The sequence below is a fragment of the Cervus elaphus genome, chromosome 25 (genome assembly GCF_910594005.1).
Source record: "Cervus elaphus chromosome 25, mCerEla1.1, whole genome shotgun sequence".
Lineage (NCBI taxonomy): Eukaryota > Metazoa > Chordata > Mammalia > Artiodactyla > Cervidae > Cervus > Cervus elaphus.
The window spans coordinates 8,822,419-8,837,715 of record NC_057839.1 but is presented as its reverse complement, the minus strand read 5'-3'; the positions used below and the strand labels follow the sequence as shown (position 1 = coordinate 8,837,715).

At 49.8% G+C, this 15,297-nt stretch overlaps 1 protein-coding gene across 12 annotated transcripts in view; it reads right to left on the bottom strand.

The window, feature by feature from the left end:
• Positions 1–401: 401 nt before the first annotated feature.
• LOC122683788 overlaps positions 402–15,297 on the bottom strand; it is a 267,413-nt gene continuing 252,517 nt past the window's right edge. For 11 of the 12 annotated variants that reach the window (XR_006337821.1, XR_006337825.1, XR_006337815.1 and 8 more), the window contains one exon: positions 7,347–14,844. The gene's annotated coding sequence lies outside the window, so the exon portion shown is untranslated. Of the gene's footprint in view, positions 1,345–7,346; positions 14,845–15,297 lie in introns of those variants that run through there. The other variant, XR_006337816.1, reaches the window with a different exon arrangement.

Sequence of the window (15,297 nt, the reverse complement as noted above, 5' to 3'; positions counted from 1 at the left end):
CGGGTGGTTTATTGTTTTTGCTTGTCTAGGGTTACGTATTTGCTGTGGATCTTCCCAGCATGTGGATCTTCCCATGCATTTTCTATGCATGTGAATGTGTGTGTGCATGTAAACGATTTGGGTTTGTTGGCAAAATTCTTTCACAAATGCTGTAACAGAATGTATGTGTATCTATACATAGGTATTCCTGGAAGTTCCTTTTTTGCATTTAATATATTTTGAGGATCATTCTATAGTATTTGTTGTTGTTTGGTTGCTAAGTTGTGTCCGACTCTTTTGTGAACCCCATGGACTATAGCCCACCAGGATCCTCTCTCCGTGGGGCTTCCCAGGCAAGAATACTGGAGTAGGTTGCCATTTCCTTTTCCAGGGGCTCTTCCTGACCCAGGGATTGAACCTGTGTCTCCTGCATTGACAGGTGGATTCTTTACCACTGAGCCACCAGAGAAGCCCTTTCTATACATAGTACTAATTTCCTTGTATCTTCACAATGATCCTGTCAGGCAGGGGCCATTGTTATCATCCGTTTTTCAGACGGAGAAATCACAGCAGAGATTAACCACAGAGAGGTTAAGTGACCTGCCTGAGATCACACAGCAAGTAACCAAGCGAGATTTAGACCTGGGCCATCTGTCTTCAGAGTCCACTTGGCCCCGATGTGTACTTAATCATGCTTAGTGCTTAATCACTCTTCTGCACTGCTTCGTTTTAACCAGGGCGTCACAGGCCATGAAGTTGTGCCTATGACCACGCTGGATGGACATTGAGCTGAGTCTCAGTTTCCACAACTTCTGCCTATAAATGACAAAGCAGCAGGAAAGCCTTGTGCAGCGGTGATGAGGGCTCTGCAAGGTAGACCGAGGCGGGGCATGCCCAGGTCACGTTTCCATAGTGACTGCCACACTTCGCTCCCTATCCCCAGCAGCTGTGTGTAAACATCCCCCACCCTTCACTGCCACCAAAGACACACCGGAAAGCAGAGACAGCCTGAGGAGAGGCACAGGGGCGCACTGCGGAAACCGGAAGAAATGAGGAAGAAGGAATTAACAGCAGTGGGCAACACAAGAGAGAGAGGCTGTGCACAGAACGGGGTGACCTCGCCAAGGGGCTTCAGGGCGAGTCCAGGCAGCCAGCACCCGCATGAAGGTGGGTGACCTCGCCAAGGGGCTTCAGGGCAAGTCCAGGCAGCCAGCACCTGCATGAAGGTGGGTGACCTCACCAAGGGGCTTCAGGGCAAGTCCAGGCAGCCAGCACCTCCTGAAAGATGCCTTCCTTGTTAAGCATGCAAAGACTTCATATAGGGCTTGTGCAGCAACAGGAGCTGTGCCCATGGTCTCCATGGAGCTGATGGATTGAGAAGAGAGAGAATTATGGTTCTTGCTGATAACCAGAGTGGGGCTCAGAGAGCTGGGGAGTGAGAGAGACTCTTCCTGTCCCACCTGTATTCCCCCAGAGACTAGAAGAGACGAGGACGAAGGGTACCCCGGAAAACATAGACTCAGCACTCCACCCTGCCAAGGGGACTTTACACGCGGTATCAAAGTCACAGGGCCCATAACTGGGGTGCACTTTGGGGTGTCTGTGCCCCTCTGGGGGGGCCCAGGTGGGATTTGCATAGAGGAAGCCTCTCCCGCATTACTCTCCCCAGTGACAGAAGCCATTAGCACACATGCTGTCTCTCCTTTCCAATGATGGGATCTGTGATGACCTAAACCTGAAAATGATTTTCCCTTATTTACTTGCAGTGCCTATTTGTCCTGCTTGTCTGGCATTTTTGTTGTTGTTTGTTTATTTGGCTGCCCCAGTAGTTGCAGCAAGTGGGATCTAGTTCCCCTAACCTGGGATTAAACCCAGGCACCCTGTCTTGGGAGCACAGTCTTAGCCCCTGGACTACTAGGGAAGTCCCTGGTCTGGCATTTTGAACACCCTCCGTGGCTGTGAAGAATTCTCTCCTCCTGGGTCTGACTCCCCAGAGAAGCCAGAAACTGTTTCCCAGAAGCTAGGCTGCAGGCACGTGAGCAGGCGCGCCGAGCAGATGCCTCGGCAGTGGACTCTGAGATGAAGCAGATGCCCACTGATGGCAGGGTGAGGGGGATGGCAGGGGCCAGGGGCCAGGGTTCCGTCTGGGCCCTTCTGCGTGGTGGCTCTGCTGGGTGCTGGCCACGGTGTTGCTTCCTGGAGCCGCCCCACGTGTGGGCCAAGTTCCCCCAGCAGAGCCTCTGACCCGGTTCTAGAGCTACTCCGGAGATGCTGGCAGCCCCCAGCCTTCTGCAGTAAATCCTGTTTCCTCCTAAACTCACTGCAGGTGGTTTCTGCGGCTTGCAGCCAAGCCTGCCGGAGGCCTCCCTATTGGCCCAGCATCTTTGAATGGGAGGTGTTGAGCATGACGGCTGCAGGGTACCACGTTTCCCTGTCAGACACAGCCGACTCCTCAACTAACCCAAACAACCCATTGGGGAAACTGACCTCCAGGTAGGGCCATTCAGATTAAACAGTGCTCGGGGTCCGTGTAGGAGGGTCTGGCCTCCTGCCTCCACACTCTCTCCCGTGCTGACCCATCCTCGCCTGTGTGGGCAGAATGAACTTTCTCAAAAATCATCTGGCTGTGCCATTGCCCAAGTGATATCTCCTCTGGCGTGCCCCGCCCCGTGCCCACGAGGCTGCCGTGCGTGTGTGAGTGTGTGTGTGTGGAGAGGGGAGCGGCAGCAGGCTTGCGAGGGAGACAGGAGAGTGGGCTCGGGCACCTGTCACCCAGATCCTCCTGTTCTGGGTCACCAAGGTCAGCAGCATCCCTCTCCCATCAGCCCTGAGCTCTGGTCACCCCTCTCTGCCTCCCTCCTTGGGGTGGTCACAGCCTCCCAAAGAGGGGGGTGCACATCGCTGCAGCTCCCATCCCAGGTCTGCCCCACCCCCTGCTCCTTAACCCCGCCCACTCAGGAGCACCCTCACTCTTGCTTCACACCCAATCATCAACGCTCGGAAGCTGGGGAAGGTCCCCCACGGATGCAGGGCCTCATCCCTGGAAAGCCGGGAGAGTTTTCTTGTGTGGCCGAGACTCTGCAGGTACCATTAAGTTACTGATCGTGAGACAAGGAGATGCTCATGCATTATCCAGGGGACCCTAAATGTCATCACCAGTGTCCTTAAAGGGGGCTTCCCAGGGGGCGCTAGTGGTAAAGAACTTGCTTGCCAACAAAGGAGACTTAGACAGGGATTTGATCCCTGGGTCGGGAAGATCCCCTGGAGAAGGGCATGGCTACCCACTCCAGTATTCTTGCCTGGAGAGTCTCCATGGACAGAGGAGCCTGCTGAGCTAACAGTCCGTGGGGCCACAAGAGTCGGAGATGACTGAGCAGCTCACACTTTCAGGAGCTCTGAGCCGAGGAACACCGCCAGCCTCTAGAAGCTGAAAAAGGTAGGGAGCAGATTCTCCCCTCGGGGGTTCCAGAAGGAACTTTGGCTTTAGCCAGTGACCCTGATTTCAGACTGCTTGCCTCCAGAACCGAAAGGGAAGAAATGTGTGTTGCTTTAAATTGAGTCTGTGGTCATTTGTGACAGCAGCCCCAGGAAACTAGAGGACTTCCCACCACCAGGCTGGGCCAGCGGCCCCATCGGAGCCCCCCGCCCACTACCTGGTGCCAGCTGGTGGCTCCCCTCCCGCTGCCAGGAGCCTGCAGCGGACCTGTCCGTCTTCCCCAGCAGACCCCACGCTCGGCCTTAGCCCTGTGACTCCTGTCTCCCCGGCACCGTCTGAGGACCGGCACGTGGTGTGGCGGGACTGAAAGCTCGTAGCTTCATCACTCGTGGACTGAGGTGCCCTAAAGCGGGGATGCTCACCGCCTCCAGGAATCCTAGAAAGTACCCCCTGTGACCTGTGGGCCATCAGCCCTGGCCCCAGCACTCCAGCTGGCCACACCGGGGCTGAGACCCTGGTCCTCCAGGGACCCAACCCCTCAGAGGGCAGCTTCTCAGCCCACATGCTTGGGATCCAGGGAGCATGAAATCTGGGAAGAGCACCCCATCCACAGGGGACAGGAGCGGAGAACCTGGGAGAGACGCTTGGCACCCCGTTCCGTCCCCTCCCCCAGCTGAGCTCGGGGGACTCCTCGGAGGGGCGGTTCGCAGCGCAGGAAGGGTTTGCACGGCCGTCTCTGTGCTCGGCTCTGTGCCCAGCTGAGGGCCCTGGGGCCAGAAGCCACGGCTCTGCAAGGGATCTGGGTTAAAATTAGGCGATCTTGGGTCCCCGCCACCCTCCTTCCTTGAACACCTCTCCTATCCCCACTGTCCTGGCAACAGAGCCCCACGCCTGCCATGGCACTCAGGTCCACCGACCCGGTCAACGCTCCTGCTGGGCATGGGGCTGCTGCCTGCAAGGCTTCCTGCTGAGGCCATCACACCACGGGGCACCAGAGGGCCCCTCGCAGCCGCATGGCGCCCCACGTGGCTCCCGCACCATCCACGGCCTGGGGAATCTCTGAGAGCAGCCGTCAGCGACCTAGAAGCGGCATGTGTGTTGGCTGAGGAAGCAGAGCAGAGGGAGCCTGCGGGCAATGGGGAGAAGGAGCGTGTTTACCGTGGTGGCCTCTCGGGACCACTGCTGTCCTCGGAAGGTGGATCTGGATACCCTCACCCTCCAAGCCACACACCTCGTTACTCCTCTGCCCTCTCCTCGCCCACGTCTCCTTGCTCATCCCCTCCAGCCACACTGGACTTCTTGCCATTCTCTGAACCGGCAAGAACGCTCCCTGCCTCGGGGCCTTTGCACTGGCTGCTCCCTCGGGCCATCATGCTCTCCCCCCACCCACCAGGCACCCTCATGACTTGAGCCGTCACCTTTCCAAAACTTTGTTCACATGGCATTTTACGAATTGCCCTGTTCTGATGATCCGGTTTAAAGCTGCAGCCTCTCTGGCAGACCCAATCTCCCTGAGCTGCTCATCTCCCTCCCTTTAACAAAAAGAGCAGTTATCATCCTCTAAGAGTGACCTTTTACCTTTCTGTTTATAATCTTCCTCCATATGGGCAGGAACATTGGTCTGTTTTGTTCAAAGATGTTTCTCCCGTACCTAGAACAGTGCTATCACATAATGGGCCCTCAACAAACATTAGCTGAAGAAATGAGTGAGTGATTAGGGGCCACTTCACTCGAAGGTGACATTTAGCTACGTCATGCAGGCAGAAGTCGATCAGGGGTAAATCACCTGGGGAAAAACGTTCCCGGCAGAGGGCACAGCTGGGGCAAGGGCCCCGAGGTAGAAGCCGGGTGTTTAGGCCACAGCAGAGACGCCGTTGTGGCGGAAGGAAGAAAGCAGGAGAAGGGTGGGGAAGAGATCAGAGAGGAGAGGAGGTGTTTACTCTGAGAGGGGAAACCACCAGGGCCTTTAGAACAGGGATGTTCCATGAGCTGACTTATGTTTTGAACATTATTCTGTCTGCTGATTTTTAGAAAACAGACTCTAAGGGAGGCAGAGGAGAAGCAGAGAGGCTAGTGAGAAGGTAGCTGTCATCATCCAGGTGGGAGACCTGGGGGACAGTCATGGAGGCGTGAGAAGGGCTTGGACTGAGGATGTATTCTGAAAGAAGAACAATGTGGAGTGAAATGGAAGTGGGGCATCAGAGGCAGGTCCAGGTTTTAACCCGAGCAGCTAGAAGGAAGGAGTAGCCATCTCCTGAGCTGGGAATGGATGGGATCAGCCTGGGACTGGGAAACCAGGAGTTCCATTCGGGCTTATTAGACATGAGGTAACTATTGGAAATCTAAGGGGAGACGTCAAATAAGCCCTTGGATATATAAGCCCAGAGTTCACATGAGACTCCAGGCTTGCTGGATGAATTTGGGAGTGACTAGCCTTTAGGTGCATCTGAAAGTGAGGCGGCGATACGCTCACCTGTGCAGGGAGATCAGGGACACGGGAGAGGGGTCCAGGGCTGGGCTCCAACGCTGAGAGGCAAGGACGTGAGGGGAAGCCAGAGCAGCGCAGTAGAAGGATTCCAGAAGAGAGACACACTGGAGAAAGCCAGATGGAGACGGATAAAGGGCGGGGGACAGGGCTGTTCAGTGGGGCCGATTGACTCAGAGAGGCGAGAGCTGAGAAGGCTTCTCCTGCCGTCTTAGCGTCTGGGGACCCGAGGTCATGGGACAGGACTGGAGACCCAGCTTGTCACCACAGGCGCTCCCCTTAGCAGGCTGAGACTTTGTTTCCTTGGATGTCCACTAGGACAAGAGTTCCAAAGAATAGCAAGGACAGATAGGAAGGCCTTCCTCAGTGATCAGTGCAAAGAAATAGAGGAAAACAATAGAATGGGAAAGACTAGAGACCTCTTCAAGAAAATTAGAGATACCAAGGGAACATTTCATTCAAAGATGGGCTTAATAAAGGACAGAAATGGTATGGACCTAACACAAGCAGAAGATATTAAGAAGAGGTGGCAAGAATACACAGAAGAACGATACAAAAAAGATCTTCAAATTGGGAAAGGGTTCCAAATCGGGAAAGGAGTATGTCAAGGCTGTATATTGTCACTCTGCTTTTTAACTTATATGCAGAGTACATCATGAGAAATGCTGGGCTCGATGAAGCACAAGCTGGAATCAAGATTGCCAGGAGAAATATCAATAACCTCAGATATGCAGATAACACCACCCTTATGGCAGAAAGCGAAGAGGAACTAAAGAGCTTCTTGATGAAAGTGAAAGAGGAGAGTGAAAAAGTTGGCTTAAAACTCAGCATTCAGAAAACTAAGATCATGGCATCTGGTCCCATTACTTCATGGAAAATAGATGGGGAAACAGTGGCTGACTTTATTTTCTGGGGCTCCAAAATCACTGCAGATTGTGACTGCAGCCATGAAATTAAAAGACGCTTACTCCTTGGAAGGAAAGTTATAACCAATCTAGACAGCATATTAAAAAGCAGAGACATTACTTTGCCAACAAAGGTCCGTCTAGTCAAGGCTATGGTTTTTCCAGTAGTCATGTATGGATGTGAGCATTGGACTATAAAGAGAGCTGAGTGCTGAAGAATTGATGCTTTTGAATTGTGGTGTTGGAGAAGACTCTTGAGAATCCCTTGAATTGCAAGGAGATCCACCCAGTCCATCCTAAAGGAAATCAGTCCTGAATATTCATTGGAAGGACTGATGCTGAAGCTGAAGCTCCAATCCTTTGGCCACCTGATGCGAAGAACTGACTCATTTGAAAAGACCCTGATGCTGGGAAAGATTGAGGTCAGGAGGAGGAGCTGACGACAGAGGATGAGATGGTTGGATGGCATCACCAACTCAATGGACATGAGTTTGAGTAAACTCTGTGAGTTGGTAATGGAGAGGGAGGCCTGGCACGCTGCAGTCCATGGGGTCGCAAAGACTTGGACACGACTGAACGACTGAACTGACTGACTGAACTGGCACCAGGCCAGGCTATTTCAACCCCTGGGGCCCAGGTGAGATCATTTTCCTCGACCCCCACCCCAGGGAGCTCTCCAAGCCCCCAGCCAGCCTGTGGGCTTTCGGCAGTGCCCCCTCTGTCCACTAGAGGGCACACGCAACCCCTCCTTGTCAGCGCCGCCGCTCCACGGAGTCTGAGATGCAGGCGGTGAGTGAGCCTCCGAACCTCCGAACCTCCTCAGATGAGGGCTGAAGGGAACCTGTGAACTCCCAAGCTTCTGGGCGGACCGTCTGGGGTCTCTGGAGTCCACCTCAGTTCCCTGATCCCTTTTTCTTTTCTTTTTTATCCTTGCACAGTCGGCTGTTGGCTTCAGGGTGACATTGAAAAAGCGTGAAGTTTAATAATTCTGGAGACCGGATGGGGAAAATACAATAAATCAACCTATGCAGACCACCGACTCCAGCCCATTGGGATCTACTCAGAGGCAGGCAACACAGAACTGGCAACAGAGCAGCCTGTGGGCCAGATACGGGCCCCACGTGTCCTCTGTTCAGCTTCCTGGTGTCTTATAAACTGAATAGGGGGTGGTCATTGTTTTAAATTGGGAGATTTCACATAAAATCCACATTTCTGTCTTTGCATATAAAATGGGGTGAAAGGCCTATATCCTCACATGGGAAACCTTTCTGGAGCTCTGGGGCATTGCCCTCTTTGGGCTGGGCATACACTGGGGCATTGCCCTCTTTGGGCTGGACATACACTGGGGCATTGCCCTCTTTGGACTGGGCATACATTCCTGCTGACCCCAGTTCTCAGGAGGCCCTATTGTCTCACCACAGGGCAGACAGTTAGGAAAGCACATTTGTTGAGAGAAGGTTTTAGAGCAATACTGTTCTTAATGGCTTGGTAGCTTGATTAGAACTCCTAACTGATAAGCATATGATATAGGGTCCTCCCCTGGGACTCCTGCCTGGGCACCGCATTTGCAGGGACTGACCTGCCCACCAGCACCCAGAACATTGCTTGCATCTTCAGTAGATGCTTTACAGATCTGATTTAAACGATAAACTCATGGGACTGGAGAGGGGGCAGCGGAGGGGTGAGAGGCTGTCCAGAACATCCTGCACTTGCCTGGTTGTGGGTCTGGATTCCGACTCTGCTGCCCAGAGCATTGGGTGGGAAGGTTGTCTGCATGCTCAGCCATCAGAAGAAGCCACATGTGTGACTTCCCCATGGCTCCAGAGCGTCTCAGCCTCACATCTCCACCGCTGGATGAATGTGTGTTTGCGTTGGTTAAACTTGGAGATTAAATTTTGCAATGAGGCTACTGCCCTGAGTCTGGGAGTCCTGGGGATCTCAGGCAAGGCCACAGGAGGGACTCCAAGAATAGGCTGGACACAGATGCATATGTCACATGGTGTGAACTGGCATTCAGTGAACACCAAGGACCTTCATCACCAAGAAGCACCAAGGAGCACCTGGACAGGTGCTTCGGAGGCCACTCGCTGTTCTGACCTGGCTGGATCCTCTTTCTCTTCTAGCATCTAGACTCAACTAAACCTAACCTTCTGCCCTTTACCCTCTCCAGTTGCTTTGTGGGCCCAGAGGTCTTGATACTAATTGCATCTCCCAGTGCTCCCAGCTCAGAGTAATAAACTGTTGATTTCTAAAAACACATTTTTCCCCAATGGGTTCTGCAAAATGCCTGCTCCAGATCTGACTGCATAGAAGGCTTCTCTGATTCTCTGTTTTCTTGAGGACTTGCTCTCACTTTCCCTGTGATACCCTGGAAATTACTCCAAGTCTTCACTAGGCAAGATCAAGGATGTCCCTTAGAAGGAAGTCAGCTAGATGGAGTATCCCTTTCCCATCCGCTCCATCCTCCTTTCTGGAATGCATAAGAGATAGCTGGAACTCCAACAGCATCTTTGGGCCATGAGACAAACTAGAGGATGAAAGCAAAAGCTAAAGATGGGGAAGCAGAAATAGTGAAGGAATCTGGCACCCCTTTGACCATGGAAGCACCACACCAGTCCTGTAGAACTGTTTGAAAGGAGAGAGAAATCAGCATGATTGTCTATAAACTACTGCTGGCCTAGGTGCAGTGCTTTCAGAGCAGCTGCTATGAACTTAATCAGGAGACCGTCTCTCCCTGGACTGACCTCCAGCTGAGATGCCTCTTCTCCTCTCTCTCCATGTGGAATCGACGTCCTGTGAACGGCCTCAGTCCACTTTGTGGGCCAGGATGTTCTGTTTCTCGGGTGGTTTGTACAATTGTTTATAAGAGAGAAGTGTATGCTGCCTGCGTGTCTCTTGGATAAAAATGTCTTTCAGATGACCTCCCTCTGATTCTCATCTGGATAGTGTGCTCAGGCTAGGCTGACCTTCAGCCAGTATATAAAGACATTCTTGTACTGGCTGATAAATAATAAACACTGCCACGCAGGTTGTAAACAGTTACTGCTTCAAGCCCCACTACTGTACTCCTACTCTGGCCCCCTTTGCTCCCTGTAACCCTCAGACTCACACAATCCAGCAACATTATCGAAAGGCTGACACCTGGGGAGGCACGGGTCTAAGACTTTGCTCTAACTCACCTGCCTCGTGTGCTCTGCTGGCTGACGCCCACGAGATTCCTCCATATCCAGGTTTGGGGGAGGGGCCACACACCGTCTCAGCGGGGGAAGGACGGGGCCCTGACCTGGGTGCTCGCTGGCACCTGCTGGCCTCCAGAACCATGGCCCTTCCCACCTGCTCACTGGGGCCCTGCTGGCTCAGTTCCCCACCTGTGGCCATAACCTCACGGTGTGTTCTTTGGGCTCAGAAACACCCCTGTTACCTTCCTGTGTAGAGAATTTCCCCCTTCTTTTGTTTTAACCCCTTTTGTTTGGGCCAGTGTTTCTCACAGAGGGATCTTCAGCTGTTCCAGTGACGGGGGTGGAGCCCGCGATGTTAGTGGATAGCAGCTGACTTCTTTTTGCAATATTCACTGGAAACATGTTGAACTATGGCACAAACACAGAAGTGTAGACCCCATACATTTTCACTAAGTGCACACATCCATGTAACCAATTCTCGGTCCAAAACCAGAGGAATATCAGCACCCCAAACCCTTCGGGTCCTTACAGTCAGGACCATCCACCAGGGGTAACCACCACCCTGACTTCTGACACTTCTAAGGAGCTCCTTTTTTATTCTAAACCTCCTAGAAATGACGTCACACCACGCGTACTCCCGTGTCTGGCTTCTTCACGCGCTGTCATGTCTGTGAGACTTCTCTGTGTTGCTGCATAGAGTTCGTGATGGGCACGTGGGTTGTTTTCAGTTCGGAGCCACAAGAAGTAGCACTGCCTCAAACATACCCTCTCACACTTATTGACTGATAAGCATACACATTTCTCCTAGGCAGACACCAAGGAGTGGACGTCTGGATCACAAGAAAGGTATATATGCAGGCTTCGTAGTTCCTGCTGGAGTTTTCCAAAGTTGTTGTAGCAGCTGGCTTCCCACCTCCACAGTGGGCGTATTCCTGTTGCCCTGCTTCCTTGCCAACACTTAGAACTGTCTATTTCATGTTAGCCATTCTTGAGGGTGTGCTGTGGATATTCTCTTTTGTGAAGTATCTGCTCAAGTCTTCTGCCCAGTTTACTGCTGTAATCTGCCTTTTCTCTTATTTGTAATTCTTTATGATTCCCAGAATGACTTCTTCCATGAATATATGGATTACAGATAGCCTGTCATCAACTTGTCTTTTCACTCCCCTGAAAGTGTCATCGATGAAACCAGAATCTTTACAGAGTAAAATTCACTAACTTTTCCTTTAAGGTTAATAAATTTTGGTGCTAAGTCATCTTTTCCTTCTAGGAGTTTCAGAGTTTCACCCTTCACATTCTGATTTATAATCCCACACACTTTTGAATGATCCATCAGACATACATGAAGGTGAAACCCTGTTTATAAGCATCTAACCCAGAATCTGGTTCAGCTTTACACATAAACACAAAGTATTTTTGGTAAAGTTTAATATACACTGAGCTTCCCAGAATGTAACTCCTGTGTAAATTTAGAGAAGATTAAATTTTGTTTTATTTGGAACCTTACCAAGATTCGAATCGCCATTTCAGAAAAAAAAGTCACAGACAGAAAAGTTGCCGGAGTTACATGAGTTACCCATATAACCTACCTGTATCTGTCTACATGTCTAGATGATTCTACATTTGAAATAGACACTCATTCTTCATTGACTCTTTTCAAATTATTAACCATAAGGAAGTTTTAATACTCTTCAGTCAATAATTGTCTTACTTTTCTTCAATACAAATGTAGTCATTATAGCTTGGAGCACTTATCTGATCACTTAAACTATATCCCTTGATCTGGTCATGCCCAGGCATTTAGATATTGGCACATGTATGATTTCACCATAAATCGTTTTTTTTAAATAAAATTTCTCTTTTCTATTACAATAGGGCATTATATTTATTTGGGAGGGGGAATTATGTGTGTAGATACATTTCATTTCAGGATGGCAAAGGGGATTTTACAAAATTATTTCCTGTAAGAAGGAGTCACTGGGTCTGACAGGGTGAGGGCCAGTGTAATTGGCTCTACCCAAAGGACCTCACATCTCAAATCAAATGAGAACAGTAAAGTGTTTTCTTTATTTCCCTTCAAAATGTAATTCCTTTTAAGCCAAGCAATTTTATGGTAACACTAATGTGCTTCCTTTCATTACATTTGTGAAACAGAAGATCCCACACCAACCCCAGGAGAAGTGACATGTTCATGACTCTGCTACTCAAAACCACTCGCCTCCCGCCACCACCTGCCTGCTTGAAATTGTGCACAGGCTCACTCTGGCTCTCCCCTGAGTTAAGTTTCACAGGGAGAAAGGTTCGCGTTCAAACCCCAGTTCTGCTCCAGACCCTTTGTGTGACTCTGGGCAGTGTGTTAACTCTGTGAGCCCACAGCACCCATTCACAAAATGAGGATAAAGAAACTGACTTGGCATGTCTCTAACAGTCAAAAGGTAAGAGCTGCTGACGCGTAACAAGTGCTGATTCCAGGCCGATTCTTCTGCTAAATGCCTTCAGAGGATAATCTCCTTTCACCTCACAAGCCTGCCTTTTAGATGGGGGCCACTCTCATCCCCATTTTACAGATGAGGAAAGGGGAGGAACAAGACAGTGAGTAAATTTGCCCTAGGTCATACAGTTGGTAAATGGCAAAGCTGAGAGTTGGACTCAGGCAGTCTGACTGCTTCCCAATAAATAATAATGTGTGGGGAAGACAGTGCCCAGCACAGGGAATATAATAAAAAAATAGCAGTCTTTGGCTGCTATTATTTGCCCATTGGTTGTATAGTTCTGAACATGTACATGTTCTGTTGCTCTTTTTCCCCCTAGTAAGAACTGGACACATGCCTTTGATTTAGTATATTCAACCATTTCATATATGTCACAGTGGGTTTTAAACAACTTGATTTCTGATACACAACTGCCTAAATTTAGCAGGGTTTGTCAACTAGGTACTGGTAAAAGTGATGTTAATTTTAATTTACCTGTGAATGATATAGGGAAGTCTCTGTTTGCCCTGGAATTCATGCTGATATTTACCTAAAAAAAACATCGAATCCCATAAGCAACAAAAAGCACACTATGTCAAAAATATTTGCAAGCCCCAGGCCACTTATGCCTGGAAATACCTGACATAAGGAAGCAGAACTACACCCTCCCTCTGCCACACATTGCCCCGGGCACTGGTTGTAACAAGCTTTGACCTGCCCGGTGTCTCCAGATCCTTAAGAATGTTCTCTGATGCAGACCAAGGTTAGGCATGGTAAATAAAGTGGCTTCCAGCGCAAAATAGACTCCACTTCCCAGCAGGTGTGGCTGCTGAAAATTTTCCGTTTTTGAAAATGGTGGCGGGCTGGGAGCGTTTTCAGGAGCCCTGTCGTGTAAGGCTGTCGTGGCAGCTGTCCAGGTAGCTCAAGTGTGTGGTCATTAGCAAACAGCAGGAAGCTGGGCTTTAGGGTTGTTTCAGAATGAGTCTCTGCGATCACCCAGAGGTCAAGATACCTTGGGTCTCTGTTTTTTTGCTTCCCTCGTCAAAGGAAGAGGTTGAACAAGAGAATCCCTAAACTGTCCCCAGGTCTAGAATTTCAGGAGCTAAAGAGTCAACACTTTGCACAGTTTTGGAGCCACTGGTGCTGAACCATGCTGGGAACAAGCCAGGACTGACTTTCTTTCTAGCTGTGTGACCTGGGCCCACCACTATGCCTCTCTGAGCCTCAGTTTCCTCCTTAGTAAAATTAGAAATAATAATACTGATCTCAAGAGTTGCCGTAAAGATAACATTTAAAAGGTTTAAATGTAAAATAGATGCTCGCCAAATGCCACTTTCTTGCTCTCACACATTTGCCCGCCTTTTCTTTTTACCGTGTCCTCCACTCTCAGCACCAACCCCCCAACCCAACCCCATGCAGTCAGCCACCATGACCTGTGCCCCTCCCCAGCCCATCTGTCTTTCCCCCAGCATTACCAAGAGTCCAGACTCTCAAATCTTCTGTCCCAAATTAGGATGCGCTCCTGGACTGTCAAAATGGGAAGATAGAATCTTGAGTCTAGCGCCTTAGACCGCTTGGCCATCCTGACATGACTGGACTGTCAAAATGGGAACCGCCTAATAAACTGATACATCACTATCGCCTCCCTGAAACATCTGCATTAAGAATTCTAACAGTAGAATTTCAGTGCCTAGAAAAGAGACAAACCAGTTATTTAAGTATGGCAATATTTGCTTTAAAAATCCCATTCCCTGGTGATGCTTAAAAGAACCACTGGAATAGTTTCCCTTCTCAATGTATATGCATAATTGTAGCTGATTCATTCGTGTGATGTGTTGGGTTCCATGATCTGTTTCTTTTTCCTCATGGCAAAACAATCCACTTTAGTGACTCTATCTCGGGCATTTTAGCAGTGGGCAAAGTCTTAGAGCTGGGATTCTTGTTTGCTTTCTCCAGTCAGCCACCTCAAATTCTTTTTGGAAGTAGGTGGAGCATAAATGAAAAGTTGGTAAACAGAATTCTTTCTTTGGTCTCTTCTGGACAGGCTTTGGTCTCTCCAGGCTACTTCATGGCTCCCAAACTGTAATTACGGGTTGCTTTTTAAAGTGTCCTTCTGAACTGAGAGTCTTTAGTTGTTCTAAATTCATTTGGGATCCTTCTGGGCCCAAGAATTAAAGGTGACTGTCATTCCTGTAAGTCAGAGGTGGCCTGATCTCAGGAAATCATACAGGGCTGTTGGCATGTTGTATGGTGAGATGGGCCCATTAAAGCTGCATCCCAGCATCTTCCAAGTGGGAGTCCAAGGTAGCCTTGGGAAGCAGGAGGCTTCCTTATGAGTCTGATCTCCAACCTAGATGGACTCTTCCCTCCTATAGCCCCCATCTCTGAGGTCCTGGAGTAATGGAAATGAAGAAAGAAATCATTGGCCCTGAAGAATTGTAGATGGTTTTATTGACCACTAAGGTCGACTAACATCCTAGGATTTGGTTAATGTCCTGAACCACACCTGACTTCTGAAAGAGGGGCTGTTCCCAAAGATTCTATGAAGTCTACTACACTAGATTCTTAAGCTTCCTTCCACCAGTCCTCTCTGCCTCCCAACATAACATCTTATGGGGGACTGAGGATGGGGTGGAAGTCTGATCAAGAGACACTGCAACTTTTGTCATTTGATAGTAACAATGGTAATAACTAATGACATTTATTGAGTACCTTATAGGCATTGCTCCATTTCAACCTCACAATGACTCTATGAAGTAGGTCTCACTATTATCCCCATTTTATAGAAGAGGAGATGGAGGCTGAGAGGGAAAAATAAGTTCTTCAAGGTTAGTAAGTGACAGAG